The following is a 21,259-nucleotide window of genomic DNA, read 5'->3' on the forward strand; positions in this document are numbered from 1 at the left end:
CCTGCACCGCAGCAGCAACTCCATACATGGGTATTGAGTTAACCGGGCACTGCAAAAGCTGTTCTAAATAATAACTAGTCAACCACCATCATGAGTTACATACTTAGTCATACAAACACAATAACAACTCCCATGATGCCATGATGTCACAAAAGTCTTTTGTTATTGTTTTGATGTGACAAACATTTGTACATGAACAATGTTCTCTCTCTTGCTAAAATAAATGCAGCAACCATGCCACAGCCAAGTACACACAGCCAAAAAAGCAAAAAAGTGTGTCCTGCTCATAAAGTTCAGTTATAAAATCCCACAGCGCAGCAACGTCTTTTCTCCAGGGCTGCTGACAGCGCAGGTAAAACAGACTAAAGCTAGTGTGTCGCTGAACTGAAAAAAAGGACAGTAAAAATGGACACTGACTAGTGTCCCCGTGGGTTCCCTAGCAGCCAGGAAGCCAGGGAGGCTGGGTGACTGTCCGAAGGAAGCATAGCCCGAGGCAGCAGAAGCTCACGGTTCACCACCAACCAGTTCATGTTTCCAACAGATTTTCCCCACTCAGTGATTGAGAAACTACCTCTGGTTATTGGCAGTTCAATAGTCAGAAACATGAAGTTAGCCACGCTAGAGACCACAGTTAAATGCATCCCTGGGGCCAAAGCTGAATCATATTTGAAACTGATGGCTTAGGATAAGTGTAAATATAGCAAAATAGTTATTCACTTACTTTACTTACTTCTAAAGCTGTTTTTTTAAATCAGATTATAATAGTGGTTTACTTACTGTCTTACTGGCTGTGCCATGAAGAATATGTTAGCCTAAATGAATCCACTCCCCCCACTCATATGAATACTCACATTCCTCGAGGCACCGGCTGAGGAGTTGGAGCCATATTCAATTCAAGCCTATAAATTAACCCTAAACCTTAACTAAATTATAATTAATTGTGTCACTTTCTACATAACAACAGCTTATTTGTTAGGATTTTCAGTCAGGAGTTTAGATTTAGAGTTAATCATAGCACAGAGACAACACCGGGGAAAGCTACTAACAACCTTTGAATTGCATCAGACAATGGACTTGTCTGTACTTGTCATGATAGGTGCTGCATTTGACACCATTGACCATCATATCTTATCACAGAGACTTAAGCATCTAATTGGCATTAAAGGAACCGCACTAAGCTGGTTTAAGTCCTATTTATCAGATCGTTCTCAGTCGGTACAAGTTGAGATCTCTGGAATTTAGAGGAGTCAACACCTTGAAATCGAATGATTTTAGCTTTGCTTAGCCCACTGAAGGCCACTGCCATCAGGAAATACCGTTTCCATGAAAAAGTGTACATGGTTTGCAACAATGCTGAGGTAGGTGGTACGTGTCAAAGTAACATCCACATGAATGGCCCCAAGATTTCCCAGCAGAACATTGCCCAAAGCATCACACTGCCTCTGTGGCTTGCCTTCTTCCCATAGTGCATCCTGGTACCATGTGTTCCCCAGGTAAGAGACGCACACACACCTGGCCATCCACAAGATGTAAAAGAAAACATGATTCATCAGACCAGCCCACCTTCTTCCATTGCTCCATGGTCCAGTTCTGATGCTCACATGCCCATTGTAGGCAGTGGACAGGGATCAGCATGGGTACCCTGTCTGGTCTTTGGCTATGCAGCCCCATACACAGCAAACTCTGATGCACCGTGTTTTGACACCTTTCTATCAGAACCAGCATTAAGTTGTTCAGCAATTTAAGCTACAGTAGCTTGTCTGGTGGATTGGACCACATGGGCCAGCCTTCGCTCCCCATGTGCATCAATGACACTGTTTCCAGTTTTCCTTCCTTGGACCACTTTTGATAGGTAATTTGGCCCTTCGTTCCCAACCTGTGGGTCGCCAAAGCTGCATGGGGGATCATGAGGCCTTCTTTTTAGGCAAGAAAACTTAAAAAATATACACAGTAGGCCTTTATCTCAGCATTTCGTTTACTTCTGTGAAGAAAAGTAAATGTAAATTGTTAAGGAAATTGTACGAATTCTGAGTAGATTATTTCCTATTTAGGGAACATTTTATACAATTCTCTGTTTGTATGATGTATTTTATTATCATTTTTAAAAATCATACATACACATACAATAGGCTTCTTTTTTGACAAATTCAGGTTTTCTTGTCTTTGGCCTTTTTTAGATTAGACAAATCACTCATTTTACACAAACGTCTTGCACTTGTTGTGTTCACTATTTCAGTATATTGTACAGTTTTAAATATAACATGAAATTCCATAAAATATGTCACTTAGGCAGAGGTTTTCAGTTTATTCAATCATAAATAAGGAGACCCTTAAGGAAAAAGGTTGGGAACCACTGTTTTGACGTATTAATATATCTTAACAGAAGGAACTGGAGCCCCTGGGACGGGGAGCTGATATAAACCCCGGTGTATATGACCTTTCTATCCGTGGACTGTTCTGTGCTGCAGAGAGACAGCAGGAAAGCCTAAAGCCTAAAGCCTGTGCCATTTGCTCTTTCATTTGAAGGTCCAATATAATGCACATCATTGTAAACTAAAGAAGATGAAAGGACTGATGGGGTTATCAGCGTCATAAGCTATTAATGAGTGCTACTGTATATCAGAATCAGAATCAGAATCAGAAATACTTTATTGATCCCTGGGGGGAAATTTGTTTATAATTACAAATTTGTATATGTATATGTGTGTATATGTGTGATGGCTCTGATTACGGGGTTTGGAATTGTAAATAGTATTGTGTAGGCACAATGTATGTTTGTAGACAGATGGAAGTTGGCCCCCAACCATGTTTTGATATGAATGATTTGTCATTGTTGTTTTTGTTTCAGGTGCCATGCAACCATATCGTTTATTTATTTTTGAAAATTCAATTTAGTGGCTTTGATGTGACTTGACATTCCGCATTCTAATGAGTAGAACTTGACGCTGTAGAATATTGCTGTTATGTTGAGGGTCACAACATTCCAGGTACTAGATCTTGAGAAGACTTAGAGAAATCCTGCTTTGTGTTATTTCAACATTGATTGAATACTTTTTGAGAGTCATGGATTCCAAATCGTGGACAACAAGACACACTGTTCAGTGTCAGGTCTCCAGTCAACTGCTGGGTGAGTAACAGTGAGAACAAACTCCTGGCAAAAACTGTAGTCTCTCTAGTAAATCCATATGACTTGCTGCTGGTATATTTAAGTCAGACAGTAGATATTGTTGTAGATTACATTCAGCACATGCAGCCAACAACATGATATTTTTGTGTACTTCCAGGACACCGCACTGACCCCATCATCTATGCAGTGGGAGGCTGCAGATCAAATGGAAGAAAGACGACCTCCAAGAGAAACTCTGACGAGAGTCTTGAGAGCCCTAGCAAGAGGAGCAGGACAAGTCAAAATCCCTCCGAGAGTTGCAACCAGGCATTTAGTGGACCTTCATCCAGTGACGCCACCTCAGTGTACACTGATAGCACAGGTTAGATGAGACAGAAATAAAAGATTGATTATATCTGTGTATATTTTATTAGGTAGTAGAAGTAAAACCTCTGGGTATTTTAAGTTCAACCCGTTCACCAAAGCCTATATTGAGTATGTTAGTATGTAGTAAGTTAACTCCTCAAACTTCTCAGTTAAGTCAACAGACCATAGAAATCATCAAAATATTTGAACACATCTGAGTTGTCCACAGATAAATGTGTCTTATTAGTTGAAATACCGGTGTGCACAGTCTGATAAGCTATTAACTTCTCACATTCTGAATCCAGCTGGAGCGTCCACTGAGGATGCTAGGACATCCGAATCCAGCATCATCAGCTTCAGTGCTGAACTTCAATGGATGATGAACAGGAAGAGGAAGTCCGAGGAGACAGAGGGACCCAGGAAGAAGAGAAGAAAGAGCCCCAGTCCCTCTGACGGCCCGAGCTACCATGCTACCACTGAGGCTTCCTTCAATGACAAACCTGGCACCTCCTCGTCAGCAAGCACTGACCATCATGATAGCAGTGGTAAGATGGGATAGAAATAATTGAGTTTACTCTTCACGAGGAGTCCTATTCAGCCTGTGAAGACTATTGTATAATATATACTGACCAAAGTCTGAGCAAATAACCCTGATCAATAGGATTTAAAAGAAATGGGCATTTATGAGGTGGGAAGTCTAATGAACGATGGTAGTGAGTTGCACTATGGGTAGTGTAGGATCATTTTCTTTTGAGGTTCAGACTTGAATTTTGGATTTATATTGGAGTTGGATTCAATTTTAAATAAATAAAAGGTATTATTAGGAGTTTATAAGTGCAGTTAGTGAAAGTTGTGACCAAGTATAATCAAACAGTTTGTGTTTGTATTTTGTTTTTGCAGCTGCCTTTAAAGACAAGTACGAGGAGGGAGAACTGCTGGGTGAAGGAGGCTTCGGATCGGTCTTTGCTGGCTACCGCAGAGTCGACATGCTGCCAGTAAGACTCAAACACTTGCCATACAGCACACACATGAACAATCTATGATTCATGTATCTGTTCATATTGTAAGCTAATCAAATGTCTGTGTTTCTGTCCTGTAGGTTGCCTTAAAACGTATTGCCCAGTTTGGCATTAAGCGCACACCAATGGTTAGTGATTTGCTCTTCGTCCGAATGCCGACAAGTATCTACGTTATTCAAATAATTTGAGTAACATTTCTTGACATTTCTCTCTTTATACTGACTACAAAGGGAATGTGCACATGTCCCTATTGTACCTCATACAATCTAACAGTCAAAACATTGTTTACTTTTGGATGTATGTATACGTGAAGGTTTCATTATTTGGTTTTTTTTTGCTTTTTCACTCTTTGTATAAAGCTTCTGGATGGCAGAATGTGCAAGGTCCCTCTGGAGGTGGCACTGCTGCTGAAAGTCCAATCAGCAGCAGCGGGGACCAGTGCAGCCGTGGCCCTACTCGACTGGTACGATCTGGACCAGGAACTGATCCTCGTCCTGGAGAGGCCAGTCCCCTGCATGGACCTCATAGACTACATGGAAACTAGAGGGTCCCACCTGCAGGAGAATGAGGCTAAAGTGAGTAGCTGATGGCATATGTATTTTTGAGTTTTTCCTGTTTGTGTGTCCACGCCCACCATCTCACACAGTCTACATATCTATTTCTCTCTCCCTCAGACCATGACAAAACAGATGGTGGATGCACTCACTGAAATCCAGTCCAGTGGTGTGTTCCACAGGGACATCAAGCTGGAAAACATTCTAGTTGAAACTGGCTCTGATGTCCCTCGAGTCAGGATCATTGACTTTGGCTGTGGCACATTTCTAACCGAGGAAGTGTACACTACAAAACAAGGTAGGCTGTCTTTCTCAAAGTCCTGCTCTAGAATCCAAACCAACCTTTACTGTCTCAGGCCTCTACCTTCGTCCCTCACCATTAAACTTTGTATCTGTGTAATTTGTGTATTGTAGGAACCTACGACTACACCAGCCCCGAGTGGTTCCTCTGCCAGAGCTACACGGCCGAACCAACTACTGTGTGGGAGCTCGGTGTAGTGCTGTTTGGGATGCTGCATGGAAGTCTCCCCTTCTCAAACAGCTTCGACATTATCAACGAGGACCCAGAAAACAGACATGGTCTTTCCTATGGTAAGTCATAAACACCTATATACAGTGGAATCAAGCACACATAGACCACAGTGTTTGTATTAAAATGTGATTCCTGTTTTTCTTTTAATATCCAGACTGCCAGGATTTTCTTTTGAGCTGTCTGGAGAAGCGCCCAGAGGACCGGCCCACCCTGGAGACACTTAAACACCACTCCTGGATGATGTGATCCAGACTGGACCTCTTAGGACCGCAGATAGACCTCCAGCTCCCCTTCGTCCATGATTAATGCTGCTGTGGTTCCAATGTCTGGCTCCAACTGCATCCTAGTTTGAAGCAGTAGAACTGAGGCTGAATGGCCACAGTCTCCACGTCGAAGCCGGCAGCTGATAAAGTTATATGGGCTGCCGGCTTCAACTCAGCCACTGTCGCTGTGTCAGTGTTCTACTGCTTCAAACACCCAGCCGTCCGTGGAGAGGGGAACTCTCTTTGAATTGCCTCTTCCGAGGTTTCTCCTTGTCCCTGGAGTTTTTCCTCGTCTTCTTAGAGAGCTTGGGCTGGGTTTGGATCATACTAATAGGGGCCTACTATTGTAAATACTAATATTGTAAAAATGTGACTAATCAGAAAATCAATGTATCTATAGCTATATATTTATAATAATCTAATCTAATCTAATTAATAAAAACTTGATACAATAGTTTATTTGCACATATTATTGTTTTAAAGAGAGACTGCTGTATTGGATTGAATGAGATTGTGTTCTTGATAGTGTATCTTTAAGTAGCAGCAGGACACTCCTTAACTCCCCATATATTTAGTGCTGGGCTGTGCATTAACCTAGTGGCCACAAGAGGAACTACAGTTCATGTGATACATGGGACCCAGAAAGACTATTTGCAAATACTTTGTGTTGTTGGGACACATCAAAACCTTTAGACATGAAACTAAAATGATAAGAATGTATCATCTAAAGGTCATTGTAAGGTTAGTCAATTGAAATTGACGCTGTTTAATAGGTCTACCATAAATTTACAAGATGAAGAACAGAGTAATACAAATGCAAAATTCATGTTCCAAAGCTTTATTTGTCACATGCTCATACAGTATGTGCAGTGAAATGCAGAGTGGCAGACTGAGACTGCTTTAAAGGCTAGTTAGTGTAGTAATAATAGTTGAAAAATGGGAATTAGATAATATATTAGTAAAGGATAAATCCTGCAAGATAAAAATTCACATATAAGGAAATAAAATTTCATTTTGTACATGCTCGTGTGCAAATATGTAAATATACAGGGCAGTGCAAAGGATTCACAGGTCTAAATTCCTCAGTTATTTCAACAGGAGACTTTTGTCTCACAGATAACAAGATCATTTTCTGACAGCAATAGTTTTATTGTCCCTCAATACCTTCCCGTCGACTATGCAGTAGTGTTCCTCCATTGTGAACTTTGACCCCAGTCTGGTTTGACTTTTAAAAAACATAGGGTTTGAATTATGATCCAATACTGTGTTTCCCCTTTTTAATCAACTCAGTACCAACTCATTAACACCAAGCTTGACCCATATTTCTATAATTTAGGGTCAGTAAACCTCATTTATACAAAATTATATCGCATTTTTTTGTTTAAGAAAAGGTAAAATTCTGAATAATTTTGACTATAGATAATATAATAAGAACATGTTGATTGATTATTACAGTCTGGATTTATCTTGTCTCGATTTTTCTGGAGCTCATATCAGAGCAACAAGTCCTTCAGCTCAAACCTGCAAGTTTGCAGCTTCTTCAGCTGAATCATGACTGTGTTCATTTTCAGTTAATAAAACTTCCGGTTCTTGGATTCACATGCGTGACCTCGTCAAAATTAAAAAAAACATTACGTTGGCCCTAATTGGCTGGCACTAATGATGTCTATGTCAGGAGGGGATGGGACCCTCCTCCTATATAATAGGCTGACATAGTGTAATTTGTCATTCGAAAAAAGGTCACCTCTTCCTCGCTTCTATAGCAAGGAGGGTGGCCTGGTGAGACACTCACTCATGCTAATCAAAGAATCAGTGTTATATTCATCACCTCAAGTTCTCTCGGGCCAGTCGCTGAAGAGTATTGCTACTGTTCATGAACCATCAAGCAACCGTACAGCTGGGAATTAAGCGCCCGGTGACCGAGTTGTGTACCCGTGTCTGTGGACAGTTCAGCTTAGCACCCAAAAGCACAGCTGTCGACAGGCTTCTGTGAGAAGCAAGAATAGGTTTTTGAATGAAAAATGACACTGTCAGCCTATCATATAGGAGGAGGGTCCCATCCCCTCCTGACATAGACGTCACTAGTGCCAGCCAATTACGGCAGGCGTAATGTTATTTGAGCCTCTGCCGAGGTCAGGCAGGAGGTGTTCCCCATAGTGAGACACGAAACGAATGCTATCAAAGATAACGAAGTGATAATGAAAAAGATAGACTAATGGACGGATTATTCAATGCATTACTGTTTGTAAAGTCTTATTTAACAATCTGCATGGATATGTAGGTCCACACATTGTGTCCTCCTGATTAGTAAAACATTATCCCGTCACCCAGAAATACCTCTTCTCCAGAAGCTGATTTTCTGCTGCACTGAGAAGCAGCAATTTGCATGTGGTAACATGACATACCAGCTGGTAATTTTAGCTAACGTAACTGTCCTTGGAAGGAAAAAAGTTGACACTAAATTTATCAACAGTCCCTGAAAAATGAGACAAGAAGCAACAAGCAAACAGCTGGCAACTACGAAAACACGCTGGCAGAAAAAAAGGTAAACTAACGGATTATCAAGGGCTGTGGATGTGCATTCAACATTAATGTTACTCAGTCGGCTATGTTTGTGTTGCTATAGGAAGGAATATTACTGCGTTAATATTTGTTTTCGCTGCTCATACAGTATCAAGCTAACCCTGAGTATTTTAATGTTAAAAAAATATTTTAACTAAAGCTGCTAAATTAACACTGTACTGATGTAGAAGAGCAGAATTATGACAAAATTTGACTAAATTTACGCCAACTGCAAAAACAGTATACTTTCACATTACATGCACCAAAAAATAAAATAGTAAATTGGAGAGCTCATACTATTGACTTCCATCTCTCATTATTATGACTCACGGCCTATGAATTATGAGAAAAGATCTCCTAATGAGAAAAACAGTCTCATAATTATAAGTGCATGTGTAGATTTGGGTATGGAGGTCCCTACTACAGTGCTGTCATGGTTATATATAATATTTTAAATGTTTAATGTACTATATCAGTAGTTTGTACACACTCATTTCCCAACAGAGGCAATTCTGTACCTTAAAAAAATTCCTTTCAAACATAGAGTAGAGTAGAGTCTGTCTCGATCACGTATGTACACGCAAATACCTCCTCCCCTAGTTTCCACTAAGTCTCCATCCCTGTCTGCTTGTACAAGGGTGAATCAAGGTACTCCAAAGAGAGAGTCTGGCATTGTATATTATAGCTAGCTTCCTATTACGCATAACAAATATGCCTAATGAAATCCGTTACAGTAGCTTGTGTGTTCGAATCTGTGCCCACTCTTCTTCCTCATTTAACTCCCACATAAAGCAAACTTCTTTCACTTACGTAACATTAAAAATCAGACACATCCTGTCACAGATGGATGCAGAAAAACTAATCCATGCATTTGTTACTTCTAGGCTGGATTACCGCAACTCCTTATTATCACTGTGCCCCAGTAAGTCCATTAAGACACTACCATTGATTCAGAACGACTACTGACAGGAACTAGGAAAAGAGATCATATCTCTCCTGTACTAGCTTCTCTGCACTGGCTCCCTTAAAAATTCAGAATAGAATTTAAAATCCCTACAAAGCTCTTCATGGTCAGGCCCCTTCATATCTTGAAGAGCTCATAGTACCCTATTACCCCACTATAATACTGGGCTCTCTGAACAGTGTACCACAGTATCGTTTCTATACAAAAACAACCCACCTTTCTCTTACCCTGTATGTGGGCTATACCACTCACTTTAACAATTATTCCCATATAATTACTAACCAAACTTCTTTATTCTGCTTTCATTTTACTGTGTAGTTACTCAATACTTTCTACTGTAAGTATCGAAAATTCTACCACTACACCTGGTCGTTATATTGAGTTTACCTATTATACTTACTGTTATTTCTTCACATTACTATGCAATTCCTACGTTATTAACAGCCTGTAGATTAAAGGGTTACCGTAATTTTTCATATTAGCAAACATATTATCTTTAACCACAGAGTTCACAGCAGTTTCCCTGAAGGTCCGCTTGTTTTGCTCTTGATAGGAAATGTTTTGAAGGGCAGGTAAAATGCATTTTTGAGTTGTAATTTGTTGGTTCCAGCTGGTGTTTTAACCGCCACTGGCTCCTCCAGTGATAGAAACCACCCCGGCTCTTCTCTGGCTCACTGTCTTTTAAAATCCTACAGTTTTTCACATTTTTTTGGAGTATCAGGGGACATCGTCCTTCAGTTACACATCTTCACTCTAAAGTTCTCTGAGGCGTTCAAAGGTCAGAAACCTGCCGCCATCTGTGTCATTGTTGGTTATCTTCACCTCCTGCGTCTCCTCCTCTTTGACATTTTTATAAACCACTCAGGAGGATTTTTCACCTCAGCTGTGCAGTCTGTGTGCTTTGTCTTTGTTCTCTTTTTTCCTCTTTTCTGCATTTATGAAGCTGAACTGAACCTGCAGGTTGACAAAACATTTCACAGACCGATGATTCTTTCATTCATTTCAGACTTGGCATCTATGAAAGGCCACTTTTGCCAGGGAAAAATACAAGATGAAAAGTTTGAAATCATATAAATTCTTACTAGTATTATGGTTATATGTTATAATTGTATGTGTAACTACCACGTCACACACTCCATAGCCACATGGCCACGCCCCCTATATGATTGTCTTTGCTGTATTTAAAACATTAGTTCTACTGTGTTTAAAACGCAGGGTGGAATGTGCAAATCTTCATAGTACAAATTCTTAATTAAATCATTATATGATGTAATGATGACTTAATAGATCATAATCCTGAAGAAGTCAAAATCTTGGTTTAGTAAATTTAGACCATTTGAATGCTTCCTGATATTAATATTATATGATACTAGTGCAGTGCCCGTAGGAAGTATGTATTGCTATAGAAAAGTGGGAAAGTAGCTTTTTCATGGATGGCCAAATGAGGTTGTGTTTGAAGGTGGGACGTCAGGGACATTTAGGTTTGTTGTGAAATGTGCAGATTGATAACTATTGTGTTTTCATATAATTTGTCTTTTAGCAAGGACACTGTAGGGAGATGAACCCCATTCCACTAATTCCACTCCTGTCTGTCCTCCCGCCTGTCCTACCGACTCTTCGTCACATTTCTGCCCGAAAAACAGCGTCTGTCACCGGCGAAAAACTCACGGAGTGTTTGTGATCAAAAATCACCGCGATCGCCAGCCCTCCGGACCGAGACATCAGTTTACTTTCACTTTCCAGGATGTTTGGGCTCTGCAGTGATTGGCTCTGGTGCGCACGTGGCTACGGTGGCTGTCGTTGACAGTGCTAGCGGAATTCGGAAAATGATTTATGAAATAATTTATTAACGGTATCTTTATAGTCCAAACAAAGCTGACGTTGCACACCCTTAAACCACACAGCAGCCATGTTGAAACTCTCAGGTCAGTCTGATCCTGATCTGCAGAGATATTTGAGCCACACAAACACACACACACACACACACACACACACAGAGAGACAGAGATTTCTTGCTTTATAGATAGATAGATAGACAGATAGATAGATTATTATTTATTATTTAAATAGTCTATCATTTTGACTTTGCATGGGTATTTTTTATCTTTGTCAAACTTCTGATATATTTTTCCTTTTTGTACAGCAGATGACATAGCAGTTATACTAAATTCACCTTTATACAATGAAGTGTGTGTGTGTGTGTGTGTAAGTATGTAAGTGATTGTTTTACAGCTCTGTACATCATTTCAGCTCCTTCGCCTTCTTGAAACAGAGTTTGTCTCTCTTTACTTTAATTAGAAGTCAGAATGATTGTTTGTTTGTGATCAGAGAGCTCCACTCCTTCTTTCTCTCCTGCCAAGGTTTAATTTTTCACCAAACTGTTGGCCAGGAGGAGGGAAGAGGAGGAGGAGGAATGTTTTGGCAGTGACTGTGAAGAATCCATTTTGCCCTGCCTGCTGCTGCTGCTGCTGCAGCGGTGCGAGCGACATCGGCTGGGGGAGATTAGGAGCTGATATCCTGCCTCCTCATCCTGATAACACACAGCAGGATAATGGCGCTGCTATTTCTGCTGCTGCTGAGACGATGACGGTTGTTATCTGACTGCTGGAAGCTGCTGTTTAGAGCTCCAGGAGGCGACATGGCAGGCCGATCAGTCAGTATCAGTGATGAATTCATGGAGCTCCTGCTGGTTCACATTAGTGTCGGTGCAGGTGCAGTAAGACCATCAGACTGTTGATACACAGGAATATCTGTCACTTTTAAATCAAATTTGTTAGTGTGAAAGTAGAGGAAATAAGAGATACAGTTGTCTTTTATACTAACGTGAAATAACTATCATATTTAAATATGAAAATGTCTCATGTACTGACATCCAGAGTGGATAATCAGTATTTGGAGAATTAATATCTCCTGCTGGGATTCATTAGAATTTCAGAAGTTGTCTTTATTTCCTATGTATTTTGAAGTTTTATTTATTTTTTGCCATGCTTAGTGTGTTTGCTCTCTCTGTACAGCTGAGAGTCTTTCTCAGAGCTTTTTGGTTGCTGAATCTAGAGGCTCATATAGCTGCTCAGCATGCAAGCAGGACGCTTTAATCCAAAATCGCAAAGGATAAAAAATGGATGACACACACACACACACCAGGACATTATTGAAGAATGCTTTATCCTTAAATTTGCATAAAAGGATTTTTCCACCACTTGGAGGCAGCAGAATTGTCAGTAAACACAACATCTGACATATCAGCCAATACTCTAGTTGTGGCTAAAATATTAGCATATGGCTGCCTACTTCTACATTTAGCACACTCAGAAAAACATGATCATCCTATTGGTGTCAGGTGTGTGTCTAGCTGATAATGTAAATACGGTAGTCACTCCTTTAAGCTCTGGTTTGGGCTCCATCCAGTTTTATTTACTTCCTCTCTCAGAGAATAAACTGCTCCATAGCTCCAACATTGTTTTCACACTGGGTAAAAACATGTCTTTTGAATAAACTGTGAACTTGTTGTCTAGTTAGGGTTCTCTGCCTCATAAAACTCTGACAGTAATAAATAATACTAAAGGCTTTCAGATGATGAATCCTAATGACTTTGATGATCTCCTGACTTTTCCACTTGTGCCGTCATAATAAATTATAGGTAGTCAGTCTGGTCACTCTGGACAGTGTTACCTCCTGCGTCTCACACTACATAGCCACAAGGCCATAGCCCCTATTTTCCAATTTGCTAGGAAGGAGGGAGCTTGCACAACTTACTTGCAGTAGAGGAGGCTGCGTATTCACCGTCACAATCCTAAAACCACATTCAATTCACTTTTTTTTTTTTTTACTTCCTCAATGTGTATTCTGGCAGGTTCATAATCAATACATTTGGGGCTCTATCTTGCACTCAGCGCAATTGACTTTGTACACTGGCGCTTGTATAATTCCTATTTTGCACTCGACGCACATTGGAATTGTCCCTCCACCGACGCACGTCCTTAAATTAGGGAATGAATTTTCAGAAAACAATTCCGCCAGACCTGGAAAAACCTAGTCTAAAGTCAGTGGCGCTTATTCAGATGCTATTTTAAGGGCGCAGACTTGAGGGGATGCGCCTGAGTGGCAGCAGCAACATCGCCACCCGGTCAAGACGGGCATTAATACTTTGACGCATCCCGGACAGCTCCCGCTCCAGCATGTCAAACCCGGTTTGCTGCAGGAACAGGGGGGTCCTCCGGCGTGTAGCGGGTCTGGATCCTCTGCAAGTTGGTGTTTGCGCTGCTCCCTCCTCAGCTGGCCCTTGCGCACTGCTCCCGAGGCCAGGGTCTTCTTCCTGCAAAGCTGCGTTACATTGTTTTGATTTATTGTATGGCTGTGTTACATTTATTTCATGTCAATAATGTCACTTCTCGGTATTTTACGGCCCTACGTCGGTCTCCTCGGCTGTGCGCCTGGCCAATCCGCCGTTATAATAGCAATCCCCCATGGAACAAGCGCGCCTGCTTTTAAAGGGAATGTGAGATGACGCTCTGATTGGTTTATGCTCGTTACGCCCAAACCACACCTATGACTAATGTAGCTACTTCAGACCAACCCATTTTAGATTTACGCCGGGCGCAAGAGTCATTTATCCCGCCAGCATAACAGCAACAGCGCCCGAGATCCGCCCACAAAGCTACTTGCGCTTTGCATTTGACACTTGCGCTTCAGATCGGCAAGATAGGGCCCTTGGTGTTAATTATGCTGATGTTTGCCGTCAGCTATAATTAACTCCACCTGTGTACTTCTTTCCCAGCTTTACTTCATGAAGAGTGCCCCAGTCTGAGACCACACACTTTGCATAGATTCTGTTGGCCTGCAGAGGACCATGATGTTTGCGTTCCCAGTGATGAAGAAACTTGTTTTTTACTAATATAACTGGTCTGTGGTGATTAAATGTAACTCTTAATTGATTAAGCTAGCTAGCTAGTACAGTAGTATTACACAGTACATCACTACAAATGTGGCAGACAGTTGTTCCGTTTGTTCTGTAAATTGTTGTAACAAATGTCTAAATAATGTGTACATTTGGATAACACTAAGATCGCCATCCATTATAAGGCACCTTCACCAGTAACTGGGCCAGCCACTGCCTAACGTCATCAATCCAACTACCCACAGCAGCAATCACAGAGTCACTACGACCTGCCACCGCAGTAATGGCAGCGCCACTACATGGCGGAAAACACAAACCTACTGTCGGATTTTTATGTAAGAAAGATTAAACAAAGAAGAAACTACCTAGTTAAAATGTTTCTTATGTTGCAACATACTATTCATATTGAAAAAAAGGGATATATTATGCACTAAATATTTTTTTCGTCAGCATCACATTTCCTTCGGATGGACATTGGCCTTTGTTTCGGGAATGGTTGTGTCTTCGCCTCATGGAACATTTCAAAATAGAAGGGTATGACAGCCCTAAACAATATGTGTATATCAATTTCAGTTATACTTGATTTTGAGGGTCACATGATCTACAGATTCTCAAAGTCAGTAGCATGTCAATAAAACATTTGTTGACTACATTAGGTTATCCACCTACAGACGATCAGACCATCAGTAACGACAGGTCAGAATGGTATCTGTTGAGAGTATTTATGCATTTCAATTATGCAGTAGTGTCCTAGCTTTCTGCTATGCAATATTTAAGATGAATCTTGTTATTGTTTGAAAGGCATGGTCAGAGATTTGCGTTCTGGACTGATGAGCTCACAAGCTTGGTCCAGTGAACCCTTCAGCCAGTGTACAGAGTACCAATACAGAGTTCCCTCACTGAGGGACGTCCACATGCAGGCTGTCATTGACCACACAGCAGAGTAAAAGAGACTGGTGGACTTTATTGTACAGTCACAGGGAGCTGAGCAGCATTTGGTGTATAACAACATAGAAAAGATGAACCCAGGGCAGGAATATCATCACAGACTTATAATTTCACCATTTTGCTCATTTGTTGTATCTTTATCTTTAATATACTGTGTGTACTGAATGTAACTGACATTTAATGTCAGGCTATAGTTCAATGGTTTCATATGAAGCCCTCTTCCCAGGTGCCTATCTACCTCGACAGTGAGGAACAACAAGTACTGCATGGAACACCAACACAACTAAGCTTCACAGATGGAGTGCAGTTCATCTGTGGAGCTCTATTTCCAAAGGTAGGCCTAACCATGTAATGTATTTGTGCATGTTCCTGTATTGTGTATGGACCTGTGTTTAATGGCTAGTTGTTCTTACTTTTGGTTGGCCATCACATATTATCTGGCTGTGCTGTAGAATTTGCCCTTACAGGAGAGTGAGCAGGTCTTCCTTTGAATTTAGTAGAGGGATAGACAAGCAATTGCGAAAAGAAGTGAGACCACCTTTGTAATCTGGGGTTTGAATATTGAATAATGATATATACGTAATAGGCTCATTATACAAATTGCCCAACATGCAACTCTTAGCAAGTTGAATTGCAAGACGGAAAGAAGTATCTGGGTGAAATAAGCCTCTAAATGTGCAAGAAATACGGTCCTGAAAGTGCAGACTCCTCTCCTCTGTTTGCAACCTAAGGGAAGTGAAGTGAACAGACTGTGAACATTTTCTGTATGGCTGTTTTAACAGTTGTTTCCCCTTAATACAGATCATCTACAGTTATCTGCTTCATGTCATTGACCCGCTCTCAGACCGTGATGTAATCGGCTGAAACTCGTCTGGCCTATAAAAACACTGATGGCCTGGAGTCAATTGTCTTAATCATGTTTCATGTTTAAATGAACTCAGGTATTTAGTTTGAGAAAGCGGAGCAGTTAGATGTGGAAGAAAGATCTTTATAGTTTCTGCAGAGTAGGCGACAGAGAAATGTTCAAACCAGCATCTGTGTAGTTGCTGTACAGACGCTGCTGCAACACACCACTCACATTCTCTCTGAGAAACAACTGACTTACAAGAAGAGTCTCTCTCTTCTCTCTCTCTTCACCAGCGTGGATAAATATCATACTAATTTATTTTCATCCATTTTCATTAAACTGCCCAAACAATTTTTCTGCATTAAGCAATCTGGAGACTCAAGTCTTTTGTTGAAGCATTTAGCCCACAAATTGATGAACGAGTGATGAACGACATCCACATCCACACATGACAAAAACAACAGTTTACACAATATTGGTGTGCAAATTGATTGCAGGAAAAAATCACCCCGTTGTATCTTTATACAAGTAAGAGTATTTCCATATGATTTTAAAGGAGGTTTTCTTACTTCTGGATCTTACTCACAGCCTATGGGTCTATGGGTCTGAGCACTAAGCGAGCAATAACTATAGGCAGCTGTGGCTCAGCAGGTAGATTGGGTTGTCCACTAATCAGAAGGTTTGATTCCCAGCTCGCCCACTGCACGTCAAAGTGTCCTTGAGCAAGATACGGAACTTTATTTTGCTCCCAGTGCTTTGCCATCAGTGTATGAATGTGTGTGAATTGGTGAATGTGACATGTAGTAGTGTGGGCGTTAAGGCTGGTGTGATCCTGTCACAAGATGTTTTATAGTTATCATTTATTAATATCCTATTTTTCTTGATGAGACCTGTCAACATAAATATTAAACATTATTATATTTTTGTCAAAGATTTTCAGAAACACATTCCTTCGTTAAAAATATATAATGTTATGTCTCTTTTATGTAAACTAGACCTTGGTGCTTCTACATTTAGAGACTCCTTCATGTACAGCAGTTTTATGTATTGGTGGTTGGTGGTGGAGTTATTAAAGACTGGAGCTATTTAAGTCTTGTGCAGCAGATGTGCACTGATCCTAATATCTACTCATTACAGTCACTTCACTCTATTTTTGAAACAAAACATTTTTCACTCTTTTAATATTTCCTCTGTAATCTGATTCAGTCAGAGAGTGTTTCTGTTCTTTATCCCCCTCCATTGTATTTTCCCTCCATCTTTTCTCCTCCAACTTCCTTTACAGCATGTCTACACATTGTGCGGTTAGACATAACTTTGTTTGATTTTACTTGAGAAAAGATGAATCTTTACTGGATTTGTCCTTTGTGACAGACATAGACTTTGTGATGAAAAAGATTGTGAATAACATGGTCACTGGGAAAATTGGTGTGAAATAAAAAAAGACTTTGAGGTTTTGTGTTTATTCATTTGATAGTCAAACTTTTACTTGTGTAGTGTCTGAGATGAAGCACCTCGATAGAGCAGAGAACAAGCCAATCTGTAAACTTTGCCTTCTGTTTCAAACTGAGATGATCTATACTGACATTTATCCTGATATCTTATTCCAGCAGAAATCTTGACTGTTTGAGTTCAGGGTGATAGTTTGGAAACTTTTTTATATTTAGTTAATACAATTCTCTTCAAATAGAGCACATTGAAGCCCACACAGCTATCAGAATCAGATTCACACAGAGCAGACACCCAGCAATTTACTGTCATGAAATAGCATGAAATAACACAGCCATTGTATGGTTTTGTTTGGCTCACAGAAAGACTGTTTTTTTTATAGGTGAGACTTTTCTTATCTGAATCGAGTGTAAGGATAGAGGGTGTCATACGCTGTTTAGATTACATTGAGGCAAATAAAATATTGGGCTATGTAAAAAAATTGACTCTTTCGGTTCATTAACAGTAAATACTGGCCGGGATGACTCTGTGGCACACCTAGCGGGCTAAATAGCTCTTTTCACACCCTATCAGTGCTGGAAAGATGGTCAAGATGTGGGGGGTCTCCTTTTACAAGACAGAAAATAGGAGGATTTATCTAAATGTTGGACACAACATTTAACCCTTGAGGCACCTTTAAAATGAACTTACAAGTTTTAACCTCAGGACCCAAAATGGTCCCTCATTAAAGTGTAATAAAAATGTCATATATTAATATATTTTTTTCACTTTCACCGCATCAAATCTTTTCAACAACTTCAGACCTAACCATAGATATAAAGTTTTAATTTTTTGTAAAATATTTTTTATGTTTTTATGCCCTTTTTGTCATGAAAACACCTGATTTTCTCAATGAGAAAATCACAAAATATGAATATTTTCCAAAAATAAGGTGCAAAGTGGAATATTTAGGATGAGGTTATTATAGCCTTTACTAGGTCAATAATTGATAACAACACTGATTTTGATGCAAGCAACAAGAGTTTATTAAAAAAAATCAGACCAAACCATAGATAGTTATTTATTATTATTTAAAATATTTTTTATGTTTTTTTTTTATTTTTGTCATAGGATGTGTTTTGTCGTGTAAGTGTGTGTTTACAATTCAAGGCATAAACCACAGATCACTGTGACGTGCATTTTACACGCATGTGCTCCACATTTGGTGCACTGGTTCCGCACCCTTCTGTGCTGTGGGCACAAGACACACTGCCTCCGCTTTCTGGAGGGCCCTGCCTGTGGCTCCTCCTCCTCCTGACCATGGACCTGGCCCCGGGCTTGTAGGACCAGGCTGGCTGCAGATGGCCCTCCAGTCAAATGGCTCCTTTTTGCCATGATCGGGGCGATGAGAGCTCTGCCAACCTGCTCCAAGAAGAGACGCCGCCTGAAGCATTTGCCGCTGTTCCAGCTGGGGTCCACACAGGTGAACAGGACATAAGCATTATAGCATGATATGTCTATCATGTGGTAGAGCAGGCACATGAGCCACCTGCGTGTCTGCTGACGGCAGGAGTAGGTGCCACAAACCTGCAAAAGAAAAAGAAATTATCAGATGACATGAATACATTTATAGACATCCTTTTTATTATTATGATAAATACAATACAGTTAAATACAAGTAAATAGTCATAATAAGCTATATCAGACAATCATACATAGTGAGTAATAAATTGTCAAATAATTGATGTATAATTGTGTTTACCTGGTCTAGGTGGTCCACAGCCCCTTTGCAACTGTTGTAATCCAGGATGATTTGAGGTTTTCGTTTTCCAGATTCCTGGACCTCTGGCTCCTGATGTCTTGAGCTAAAGACAAGAACATTCTTGCCTTTCTTCGGGACATAAGAAACAGCAGTCCTGTTGCGGGTGAATGCAAACACAGAGGAAAGCACCTCTCTGTGTCTCTATGTTGAGCAGCTGCGGGGGGAGCTCAGGTTTATTTGACCTAAGTGTCCCCACCAGGACCATCCTCCTCTTCTGTAACTCATCAGCGAGAGGTAAAGATGTAAAAATTGTCAGTGGTGACTGTGTGGCCCTCAAGCTCATCAGTGAGTTGAGGTACCACCCGCATCCCTTGGTTATCAGCTCTCTAGGTGTTGAGGCAGACTTCCCTGTATACACTTGGAGCCTCCAGGCATACGTGGTCTGCACGTCACGTCCAGTCTCACTGTCCCACAGGCCCTGGTTGACTCGTGCTGTGACCTGAACATGCCTGGCAATATCAGCAGCCCCAGGTAGGCCCGCAGCTCCTCCTAACTCAAATCCATCCATTCATTTACTGATCTCCTCCCCTGTGAAATGCAGAATTAGCTGCAGGATGTCCTCAGGGAAAAAAAGGTCAAATGCAGTCTCAGGGCTGCTGATCCTGGCAAGTGTGTAGTAAGTCGACCCTGGGGTCAAGATAGGAGGGGGAAAGAACGGCAGGGACTCTTGATGTGTGGGAGACCACAGGATTTTCCCATTTTTGGATCTCCATGGAGAAGTGTCATCCTCCATTGCCTCCTCCTCCTCCTCCTCCTCTTCATCCTCTTCCTCCTCCAAGCTGAAGGACCCCTGAAGGAAATTATTTGAATTTCACACACACACACACACACACACACACACACACACACACACACACTCTCTCTCTCTCTCTCTATTATATCATTCCCACGAACCAAGACCACTTTTATGGTGTTCAGCTTTTTTATTGCCATGCATTTTGCAAGGTAAGAGAACCAGGCCTCCATCAGACCTAAAATCAGTTTTCTCTGTATTTTGAAGGCAGCGGCTTAGATTTATTAGGTATTCATGGAAAAGCATTATAATATGTCAAGATTACAGTATATGAAAAATATGTGGTTATAATGGGAGTCAATGTGTCCAAGTGGGGCCGAGGTGAAAGGGTGTAGGTACAGATGTGAATCTCCTATTCTATACACCTTACAATAGAGGGGATTATGGAATTTAAAAAAATAATAATAAAAAACAAATCCTGGCCAAGTTTCATACAATTAGCCTTTAAACTGACCGATATATTGAGAATCAAACAAGTCAAAAATGTACACGTTTGGTCCCCCAAGGTCCCTCGAGGGTTAAAGTAACAATAACATAAAACATATAATAGTATAAATTTAAACACCAATAAAACACAAATACTAAATACACAAGAGTGATACAACTTTAATATATAATTGAAACAGAAGTAAGAATAAAAGAGGAATGATGGAAATGGAGGACAGCGCGATGCAGAGCGACTGTGTTTCTGTGTTTTACAGTAAATAAGCGAGTTGAGACGTGTAACAGCGTCTCCTCCTCAGCTGACAGTGCTGTCAACAGCTGGCTCTGGACCATGTTGCACTAAATCCAGGCCCTGCTGCTGCACAGAGTGCTCTTTGCACTGAACATATCACATGTCCAAACTGACACCAAATTTGACAGTACACTTCCTCAGAAATACACCAGAAATACACCAAGTGTGAAGTTGATCAAACGAACAGCTGTCGAGAAAAGCGAAGAAATAATCTACTGACAGACAGACCACTCAGTGACAGTGGAAACAAAACCAAACCTTTGTATAATACAAGTTTCCATTTAAGATATATGCAACATATCTTATAGGTCACACAATATGAGCCTAAATAATATGCTATTATTAAATATATGTATTTATTTATTTGGCATATTTCCCACCAGACATTTTATTTTATACGTGCTACCGGCCAAAACTCTGGTCAG

The sequence above is a fragment of the Dicentrarchus labrax genome, unplaced genomic scaffold, assembly GCF_905237075.1.
Source record: "Dicentrarchus labrax unplaced genomic scaffold, dlabrax2021, whole genome shotgun sequence".
NCBI lineage: Eukaryota > Metazoa > Chordata > Actinopteri > Moronidae > Dicentrarchus > Dicentrarchus labrax.